The sequence below is a fragment of the Lygodium microphyllum genome, chromosome 16, assembly GCF_053477565.2.
Source record: "Lygodium microphyllum isolate KBCC chromosome 16, Lygodium_microphyllum_v1.1.10, whole genome shotgun sequence".
Lineage (NCBI taxonomy): Eukaryota > Viridiplantae > Streptophyta > Polypodiopsida > Schizaeales > Lygodiaceae > Lygodium > Lygodium microphyllum.
The window spans coordinates 106386283-106397561 of record NC_141150.1 but is presented as its reverse complement, the minus strand read 5'-3'; the positions used below and the strand labels follow the sequence as shown (position 1 = coordinate 106397561).

Sequence of the window (11279 nt, the reverse complement as noted above, 5' to 3'; positions counted from 1 at the left end):
AGAGTTTAGGAAGATTAGACAAAAGGTATATGGGTATTTCTTAAGAGATGGGCTACTATGGAAGCATACTAAAAAGAGAGGAGTACCTTTGGGAGTAGTTTGTGGCAGGACTACATAGTTGTAGGTCATGAAACAATTCCATGAGAGCCTATGGGCTGAATGCAAAGGTGTATGGGCCATATACAACAAGATCAAAGAACGTTATTGGTAGAAAGGAATGTACAACAATGTATTTCACTTGGTTGAGAGACATGCAAGAATTGCCAATTATATTCTTTAGTATGGCATAAAGACAAGCTATATTTGACTTATCCACTTTATATGCTTTATAAGTGGGCGATTGACTTGGTTACTATGCCGATTGGCCTTTGGAAGATGAGGTGCATTGTTCTAGCAAGGGAAGATCTCACCATGTAGGTTGAGGGTAAAGCATTGAGAACAAAGGCTAACAGTGTCATATTCAAGTTTTTGCTTGAGGAGATCTTTTGTAGATATGGGTATGTTGGAAAGATCAGTGCAAATTGAGGTGAGTTCTCGGTGAGTTGGATGTGGATGAGACTAGGAAAGTCTTCTCCATGCATAAGGGGAAGAACTCAATTCAATGAAACCCATCTCAAGAAACTCCTTGACTTGCTTTGCAACCTCTTCACATTCACACTTGGATAGTTTATAAGGTGGCTTGTTCATTGGCTTGGTATGGGGCTCTAAATCAAGTGGGTGGTCCACTTGCCTCTTAGGGAGAAGGGATGTAGGCATCTAAAATAAATCATTGTACTCCTCAAGTAAGGCCTACAAGGCTAAATCCTTAAGATGCTTTGGAGGATTGATCTAAATTTTCGTTATTCAATTGCAAGACAAAGATCAGTGAGCATTTCTTAAACTCCCGTTTGAGTTGCTTTGCTGTAGTAAGCTAGAAATCAGCATTATCTTGAATTCCCTCTAAGTGGATGAGCTGTCCATGCATCATACACTCCATATAGAGATTAGAGAAGTCCGTATAAAATTTTCCCAATTGTTTCAGTCAATCACAATCCAAGACAACATCAATGGGACCCATATCTAAGGCGATTAGGTCAACCAATACCACATAATTTTCAGCCAAGCATAGGGGGACTACAGGACATACATGTGTGATGATTTCTTCCTCTCCATTTTCTACTTGAACTTTCAGGGGGTGTTGTAATTCTGTAGGGGTGCATTCCAACCGGTCAATGACTGATTTATTAACAAAATTGTAAGTACTACCATTGCCCATAAGGATAAATACATGCTTCCCATGAATACTGCCTTGAATGTGCAAGGTGCTGGGGCTCCGAGAACCCATCCAAGTATCCAAGGAGATGGATCAAGGGAGATGGTAGTTAGGTGGGATGTCAAATCAAGTGCCTGGCACACGGACAGTCGACCGGGTCAAAAGGGAACCCATCCTCTGGGTCATAGAACTACTCGTGATCCACATCCTCAACATGCTCATCATTGTGAACAGGTAAGTCATCCTCAACATTATACCAAATTTTCCATGACATAAATGCTATGAACCTTGAGCTTGGATGTCTTGTAAGGGCACTTGGACGCATCGTTGTTTGCAATAGTGCACTTATCCCCACATTTAAAACATAGGCCTTTTTCCTTCCATTCCTTCACAACATCCAGTGAGATAAACCATTGGCCATTAGAGCAATTGGAGGGTGATGCCGTGAAGTGTTTATTTTCAACATACTTACTCTTAATATTAGAGCCAAATGCTATCCCAAAAGTGCCCTTCTTTCTTTTAGCATGGAAAGGGGGTAAAGTGGGTATTTTGGGGTTGCTACTAGGCATGAAATTGCCTCTAAAACTACCTCCATATGGGACTGATCTCGATTGGATACATGGACGTCCATAACCTTGCTAAAAACTTTCATTCTTATAATAATTTCTTGCATATCTTTTAGCCAATTCAATTGCATCAAAGAATGTGGTAGGCTTTTGAGCCATGACATCCACCGATAGGCTCAGTTCCAACCCATAGATGTACTTATGCAATTTGGCATCATCACTAATGCTCTCCACATACATGCTCAAGTTCATAAACTGATTTGTGTACTCTCGAGTAGTGAGATTACATTGGTCAAGAGCATACCATCATCTTGCCAATTACTCTTTTTCCATGGGATACAAATACTTGAACCATATGTATTTTAAAGTCTTCCCAATCAATGAACTGATGATTCTCTCAATTGATATAGTGCCACCATATGTGGGAAAATCCTTTCAAGTGGAGAGAAGCAAAGATAATTTTTTGATCATCAGCGTGGTGGTAGATATTGAAGTAGAACTCTAACTTGGATGTCCATTCCTTCAAGTCTGATGGTGAGGAAGATTGCCCATTGTACTTAGTGAGATGAATCTTGTTATGTAGATCATGAGAGCCTTGCTGCTCATGAAATCCTTGCTATCCATACATACCATGTTGTGAATTAGGAGAAATATGGGCTCTCTTTTTTGCCCCTTAAGGAAGGAATAAACAAATATAGGCCTCTAACCAATGAGAGAGCTGGGATTCCAAATTCATGTAACATGAATCTTCTAGCCATGTCTTGGCCCAAATCTTCCCTCAACAATAAAATAAGGGGAAATGTGGGGAATACAATGTTGTTGCTTCTTAGAAGTTTGTGACTTGAATTTTCATTTTCTAATTTTTTATGTTTGACTTTTCATTTCTCCCCTTTTTAGTTTTCCCCTCTTTCTTAGGCGAAACTCAAATTTATCATATCTCTTTCCCCGCTTCTTCTTTCCTGATGAAATTTTACAGCCTCATTGTTGCTTGCCCTATCTGTAACCTTGTGAAATTTCATTTTCTCTACACAAACACAGAGTGAGTTTCACATGTTTTATGAGAGTGGATCTTGTTCTACCAAAGCCCTGATTTTCTTCACAAAACTTTACGGGTATATTGTTCTCTTCCATGGATGTTCTATGGTAAAGTTTTATCTCATTTGGGAAAACCTTGTGGAGTCTTTTACAGTCAAGAACAATGATATTTTGAACACTCAACTTCTTCTTCAACATCTTATGATTTCTCTATAAACAAAGTTACATGTATGTCATCTTGTTTTTTTGCTGCTTCATAGTTAAATTTTATCTCATTTGGCAAGTTATATGCATATTGAGCTTTCCTGTGTTTTTTTACTCTAAGAATCTTCGATGATAGAGAATAATGATTTTTTAAAATCTCAACTTCTTTAACATCTTTGGGTTTTTGTGCAAAGAGAGCCACATGTATATTGTTATTTTTTTATATTGCTCCATGGTTAAGTTTCAAATCATTTGGACAAAGCCTATGTAAGTTATATGTATGTTTTGACCTGAGATTTCTTTTGTTTTTGTACTCTAGGAATTTGTCAGTGAAGAAACAATGGTCTTATTATAAGTCAACTTCATGTTCAATACATCTCGAGGCTTCTTTGTGAAAAGAATTACAGGTACAATGTTTTAAAAAAAATCTCCATTTAAATTTCATTTCATTTGGAGAGAACATTTGCAAATTATACATATGCTGATAGGTAACTTTTTTATTTGGTTATTATAGATGTCTTCACGGAGGAACAACATCAGTAACATACTTGCAATGGAGGTCTTCAATAGGAAAGATAGTGGTGGTAATTGGATTTGTGATAAGTACTATAAGTTGGATTGGATTTTGATGCTCCCAAGTACATGAGGGAGTTTCAAGGTTAGGCATAAGGATGTTGCAAACCCCAGCAAACATTGGAAAGGTAGAATTTTAGAGTTCAGAAAAGTATTTAATGGAACAAGCACAGAACAGAAGTGTTGATCCAACATGTTATACGCACAAACAAATCTGTGTACACGACGAGAACTACATTGCAAATTATAAAAAAAATAGTAAGTTTTTAAATTTTATCATTGTTTATTATTTTGCATCAGAGTTGTTTTAAAAAAATCTTTGTAGTGTTCTAATTCAATCTTATTTGACTGACAACTCTATATCCATCAACTCTGCATGAATGGCAGAATGTGGAATGTTTGAGCGACAAGATATATGTTTGGCATGAAGACATAAGTTATTTGATCTATGATAATAACTTTGCAAGTCAACTTGCAACTCAAAATATCTTTTTTTATAATTCATTCTATGTAGTAGAAAGCCAGAGATTACATGTCCCATTGCCGCCACTATCTAGTGGTGAATGGTTGATTGGTAGCTTGGAGTTGTCAGGAGCATGTAAGTCCAAGATAAAATTTGACATCAATAGTGATATGAAACCCACCATAGTCTCCAAAGTTGTGCATATTAGTTGGTTTATTCCATTCTCATTGTTTGCACATTTGTTTGGTTCATGTGATGTTTTGAAGAAAACAAAGATGACTTATCAATGCAATTGTCCATCCCAGGAATGGATGAGTTAACTATTGGGTAAGTCTTGGAAAGTCAAAAGAACACATTTTGATGAGACAATTGAGTGCATGGTCAACCAATTTGATCTCACATTTAGGTAAATGCCTTGATTTAATTGAGTGCATGAGTTGATTTAATTGACATATGTCTTGCTTAGATGAATTGTTGTGTTAGTCGCATTTACTTACCATTATTTTTGTTTTTATTACACGTATTTCATCACTAGACAGACTTTGTGCATTCACTTTTGATATAGAAGATGCTGACTTTTGCAAGGGGAGTGGATCAACTTGGATCAAGATACCCGAGATGAGACACATATAGCTCTCATAGATGTGGTTATCTTGTGGAATGGTCATAATCCTTTTGTGGTTAGCGCAGAGAGTCATTGGCCCATTTCTTTTCTGATATAAGAAATCCAATTAATGTCTTATGATCCCCTCTACAACTTCTATTTTTTTTAAATTACATGTATTTACTCCCACCTTTGTCACATGGATTAGCTCCACATGCTATGCACACATAGGAGACCATATATACCCTAGGTTTTGCATGACCTTGAGTCTAGAGAGCTCGCTTTCTGCCGTAGACCCTAGCTCTAGTATAGTGGAATCATTTTGTGATGTGGCAAACCCTCTCACTTGCTCTATTTTGGACTCTGATCTCAAGTGGGTCCTTATAGATTTCTTGTTTAGTTTACGTGCCAAATTGAGCCATGCAAATGCAATAAATCGAGCCTTGGTGCGTGTGGGGCAACATCTTTGCGCTAGAGCAGTGCCCACCTCATCCCAGGACCACGCCACGATGGATCTCATTAAGCATGATGCAACATTTTTCATATATTTTTTGTGCACTAAGGTGCAAGAGGATAGTGACAAAGACATAGATGCACCCTCTTAGCCAAAGCTAGAGTATTTCGAGAGGGATCTTGAGGAGATCGCACTCAATCCGAGCATAGAGGCAGCACAAAGCTTAGCCATTGTGCACCCACCTCCCTGCCCTGATGAGACTGTATTATATGTGAGTTCATGGAAGGAAGACTTGGGAGACCCTCCTAAGACTAGCTTATTAAGACTATGTTTGTAGTATAGAACAAAAAAAAGAACTAGCCTAGTGGATAGTCACTTGATAGTTAAGTGCACTTGGTTGACGACATTGCCGGGATGACCTCCGACAAGATTTTCCTACAAGCTAATGGGAGCTTCTCATGCATAGCCAACGGTGCCAATGAAGCCTTCGTAGCCCAATGCCAATGTCTATGCCTTAGTCGTGAGCCTTGGAGTGACGCCGCTCGACGATGAGACGTGTGGTGCTCGCCCATGTATTCGTTAAATTGGTATCCTTGTGCTATGAAAATGGAGCGCCTCCCGACATCATTAAAAAATGCTAAAAGAAAGCGTTTCCTCTTTATCATCGATGACATCATTAAAAACACTAAAAAGTAAATGTCATCTTTTTACCCCCTTGGTTATGTGACGCTCTATCACGTCAGGAACACACACCCACACACACACCCACAACGATCCGTGCAGAAGTCTCTCTGTTGTTGATGCGACGAAGTTCTACTACAATAAGCCGAATCTCTCCCTCTCCCTGGACACCTACGCGGAAGCATTGCTCGAATCCATCAGCTTCTTCCATGGCTCCCAAGAGATGTCAAGATGCTGTGAGCGAGGTCACGCTCAAAGAACTCCCCAACATGAAGAAGTATTCGCTACTAAAAATGCAAGCGAAAGTTAATCTCGAATCCATTCAACCCAAAGGACGGGTTATTCCACAACAAACTAAGGTTGCAGCCATAAACCATAATCACAATGGATGGCCAAACATATATATTCTTATTAGTACATAAGAAAATGATCACAATTAGTTAGATCTTACTGAAATTTGTAAAAGCATGTTAGTATGACTGCTTTTGGATTTGTGAATGATGAGTTATGGCTCTTATGATTCCGGGCTTGTATAGTTGAATGAGTTGTGGATTGTGGTAGTTCAGGACATCGAGATCCCCAACCCAATGCTCCCTAACACTCTGCGGAGTGTGGAAAAACTCACTTGTGGGTGGGGATCCTATGTTCCTGAGGGAGGTAAGTGCTTTTGATTTTTGATCACTCGAGCACCTAAGAGGGCAAAGGGCCGAGTGGTAAGTTCCCCTGTTATGTAGGATAGCTCGGGAGGTTGAGGGAAGCTTAAAGGGGCTCTGAGCTAGTAAATTCCCTGTTGAATGCAGATGGAGTGCGATCACATATAACCCAATCCCGAGGGATTGGAAGGTCCTATTCTAGACTGGACAGTGTCTTTTTGTGGAAAGACAGTTTTGTATCACTTTGCGGAGTGATGGTTTTAGATGTTATTATGAAATAAAGTATCTAATTTCTTAATTTTTTGTTATGTGCTAAAGATTGAGTTTAACGAACCCAATTTAATGGAGTAATAAAAGGAAGCTGATTTTATATGTCCAAACAGTGTGGTAGTATGGTTTGCTAATTAGAAAAGTAAGCAAATCCATCGAGGAAAGTGGGAGACTTTGATCCTGATAGTTGGATGCCTATGGTTGGGTGGACCTAATAAGTCGGGTAACTTTCCAACACTAGATAGAGATAATTAAATCATGACCCTCCTAATACTGGTAGGATTAGTTACCAGGTTTAACACTGTTTTAGGAGGTTGGAGCTAAGATTTTACCTTATGGGTAGGGGGATCGAGTCACACTCTCCCCCGCCTCTTACTCTCTTTTGAACCAAGTACGGTGTTAACCTCACTCCTGCCTTTGATTGATTATAAGGTGGTCTTTCTTAGGTGGGTGTTAGATTGCTATTAGGGGTGACTTATCCATGCTTCTCTTGTGAAGTAGAGCTGAGATTCCCATGTTCAACTAAGTCCAAGGTTTCCCATGGGGAGATGGGATGGTGATGTGCATGGATATGAATTTCAGTCGACTACTAAGAGGACTCCTCTGCGTCTGTTGGAGGAGGAACCTCACACTGACCATGGGAAGTGTAGCTCGAAGAAGCTTAGGAGAGAGTAGATGTACTTATTGCCAAATGATATCTCATCACCAATGTAATGCAGTTTGTAATCTTCGCTTAAAGTAATGAAAATTGATGTTTGTTGGATTTGCGTGCAATGTAGTTTGTCATATGTGTCGTTTATTATTGTTTTTTACTTGAATGTTGCTTGTTGGATTTATATGCAACACAATTCATAACCTAAATTTAACACGTAGTGGTTTATCAAATTCGTGCACAACATGTATTCATTCGAACGTATGTAATGATAACTCAAAGACATAAATAAAATGAATAACAAGCTAATAAAAAAAAGACGCGCCAAAAAAATTGTATTCATATTCATAATATTTTACATGGGTTCCATTACAACCAGGGTTTAAGTAGTACACCCCTATCGTTGTTGATCTCCACGAGGACTATCCTTCCATCGTCGGAAGAACCTCACTATCCATAGATCCCTGTCAGAGAGTCTAACCCAGTCTTAGTAATAGACAAGGCCATCCATTTTTGCACTTGAGACATCAACACCTCTAGCAAAAGTGAAGACATGGACTTCCTACTTTCTAAATGTCTTGCATAGTTGGCGTCAGTGTAACCCATGACTGCAGTATCTTGGACCATAGCAAATGCACATATCTGTAGTGCCTTTTAGATATCATCCCAATGTCTCTTGTGCCAAGTGTAACCATATAATGTGCCACAAATCCCATTGCAAATGCTATATCAGGATGAGTTGCTATCATGGCATACATCAATTTGCCTATTACAGATGCATATAGAACCTTGACCATTTTGGACCTTTCATCATTTGACTATGGACAATTGGCGTGACTAACCTTCACATGAGAAGGTAAAGGATAGTCAATAGGTTTACCATCTTGCATATGAAACTACTCAACTACTTTGTATGTGTTCCTTCTAGGACAAGTGGAGAAGTCCCTTGGAGAAATTAGTCGTAATGCACATACCAAGTATATGTGAGGCTTGTCCCATGTATTTCATCTCAAAGTTCTTCTGAGTTGAGTCTTTAAAGCATCCAACTTAGAATAAGTACTCTAGCTATAAGCATATCATCAACATAAAGCACCAAGATAATAAAGATACCATCACATGCCTTCTTTGTGTATAAACCACCATGTACCACTCCCTAGATATAAGCTTAATCCCACAAAGAATCTTCATGTATAAACACTAAAGCACCAAGATAATAAGGCTACCATCACATACCACTCCCTAGATGTTAGTTTAATCCCATAAAAACTCTTTTTCAATTTTCACACTAGGTGTCCCCTACCCTTCTTCATAAATCCCTTAGGATGCTGCATACGAATCTCATAATGCATATGAGTCGTCTTAACATCCATTTGATAAAGCTCCAAATCCAAGACCAAGTGTAGGGTAGTCATATTGATGATAAGAGAAAAGACTTCATCAAAGTAAACACCATGCTCTTGCTTAAGACCCTTTGTAATTAATAATCTAGCCTTATTTGTTGACTTTGGGTGACTAGGGGTATCCTTCAACTTGTATGCCCACTTGCATGGCAATGCACATTTCCCCTTAGGCAAGGAAACTAAGTCCTATGTATAGTTATTTTGCAGTGGATAAAAATCTAACTACATAGCCCTCTCCCAAGAATGAGAATCACCTTTGTGCATAGACTCTTCATAGGTAAGTGGCTCAACAAAGTCTATCACCATGACATAATCCATAAATGACTCATATCAATCAAGAGGATGTGAAGCTCTAGCAAAGTGCCTCAAAGCTAGATGTGGAGCCTGCAAAGCATATCCTCTTTGTTTAACATCACGATCTTGTAGAATAGGCAGATCTTGGGCTATGATATCATCAATTGTAAGTTAACTAGCTAGCTATACTACAGTATGAGACTCCTCCTAAAAGACCACCTTGCATACCTCAACTGGTTGCTCAAGTTACTTATGCACCTTCCCCTCATGGAAAATCACATCATGGCTATGGATAATTGTCTGAGCATGTAGATCCCAAAGGAGATAGCTTATCTCACTTGCATCACCATATCCAAGAAAGATGCATTTGACAAACTTTAGGTCCAAATTATTGTGCTTGTCTTTGAGAATATGGTAGAAAGCCTCACATCTAAAGACTCTCAAATGAGCGTATGATGGAGGTTTCCTAGATCATACCTCCTTTGTAACCTACAACCAAAAGCAATGTATGGGGATCTATTAATGAGATGCATGATAGTAATAACTACCTCACTTGATTGACTAAGCATACTAGGGACTCTTTCTTGAGTAGTCTTGTTCATGCACTCTACAATACCATTTCAGAATGTATGGGGTGGTCAATTGATGCTTAATACCCAGTTCATTGCAAACTTCTCAAATTCCTTAGAGACATATTCACCCCCGTTGTTAGACCTTAGGTATTTTAGCCTATACTTACATTGCTTCTCAACAAGAGCAATGAAGTGCTGAAATATAGTCAAAACATCTAATTTTTACTTAATGGGATAAGCCCAGACCTTACATGAATAATCATCAATAAATGTCACAAAGTACATGCCACCCAATGACTGATAGGGCATGGGACCACATATATTGGAATGCACAAGAGTCAAAGACTCACCCATGCGTGTAGAGCCAGACTTATTATGTGAGTTATGAGTCTACCTGCCATAAGACAATGATCACATGAATCAAAATATGAGTAATGAAGAGATAGAAGATACTGTAAATAACAAGTAAGTATTTCATTCCTTTCAAGGACATGTGCTCGAGGCAACGATGCCATAAAGATACATGTGGTAAATCGGTTAGAACCAATACATGGTCAACTAACCCATATACAAACAAAGAATAGAGTCTGTTAGCCTTGGCATCTTGAGCAAAAAAAAAAGGTGACCATGGATAATCTTCCATGCAAAATCACCAAAAGAGACATGATATCCTACATCATCCAACTATCCAATAGAGAGTAGGCCTATGGGATCAAGTTCTGCCCAATCCTTTGCATCATAAAACTCAAGTTTTATGCCATCTAACTTTAATGGATTAATATGTCTCTTTTGCACCAATAATTTCATATCTATGTCTTTCAATATTGGAAGTTATTGCCATCAAGCTTTCTAATGTTGAAAACAGTACTATCTAATGATGAACTTGCCATAATGACTGCAAATGTTTGCAAATGACAAGAGTACGATCAGTTGTAATTACAACAAAACAACCCTAAAATAGATCCAAAAGGGACAACAAAAGGTTGAGAATAAATAAAGGTATAATTGTCTACAAATATTGTATGCAAAAGTTATGGCCAAAATACGAAATCATTATCAAGTTGCCATAGTTGTCCATGACTTCTATAGGATGTTCTATGTCCACTCAAAATGGGAAACATGGCTACTTCTTAGCTTAGTAATCAGTCAACAAGGCTCAACTAATCCCTAGGAAGATCTTTGACAAGCCAAGAACAAGCTGGGAGAAGGGAAGACTCAATGCATACCTCGGGAGAAAGAAATAATGGCTCCCATGAAACCTTGAGATGAAGCTTCTTCATGGGCTAAAGCAAATGATTAGTGAAACTCGAGTCTAAGCTTTGATAATAGTTGAAAGGTGGAACTTGAGTGGAAGCATATGAGTGGAAGCAATAGCAAAGCAAAAGCTATGGTAGATGGAGCAAGAGAGTAAGAGAGAGAAACACTATATGTGGAAACTCCAATTGTCACAATGTGTGACCGGCCGTTCCTTATTCAATAGTCACTGCAAGAGTAAAGAATAAAGTAATAGTGATGGATGCTTTTCACTTGCCATGTATAGGTATACTATACAATGAGTAAATGTGGGTAGCTAGGCACACGTGCCTTTACCCCCAATAGACTCCTC

General features: G+C 38.6%; 1 pseudogene; it reads left to right on the top strand.

Moving 5' to 3' along the window:
* The first annotated feature begins 1276 nt into the window (after nt 1–1276).
* The window catches only part of LOC148023204 (large ribosomal subunit protein uL18y pseudogene), a 10566-nt pseudogene continuing 563 nt past the window's right edge, over nt 1277–11279 (top strand).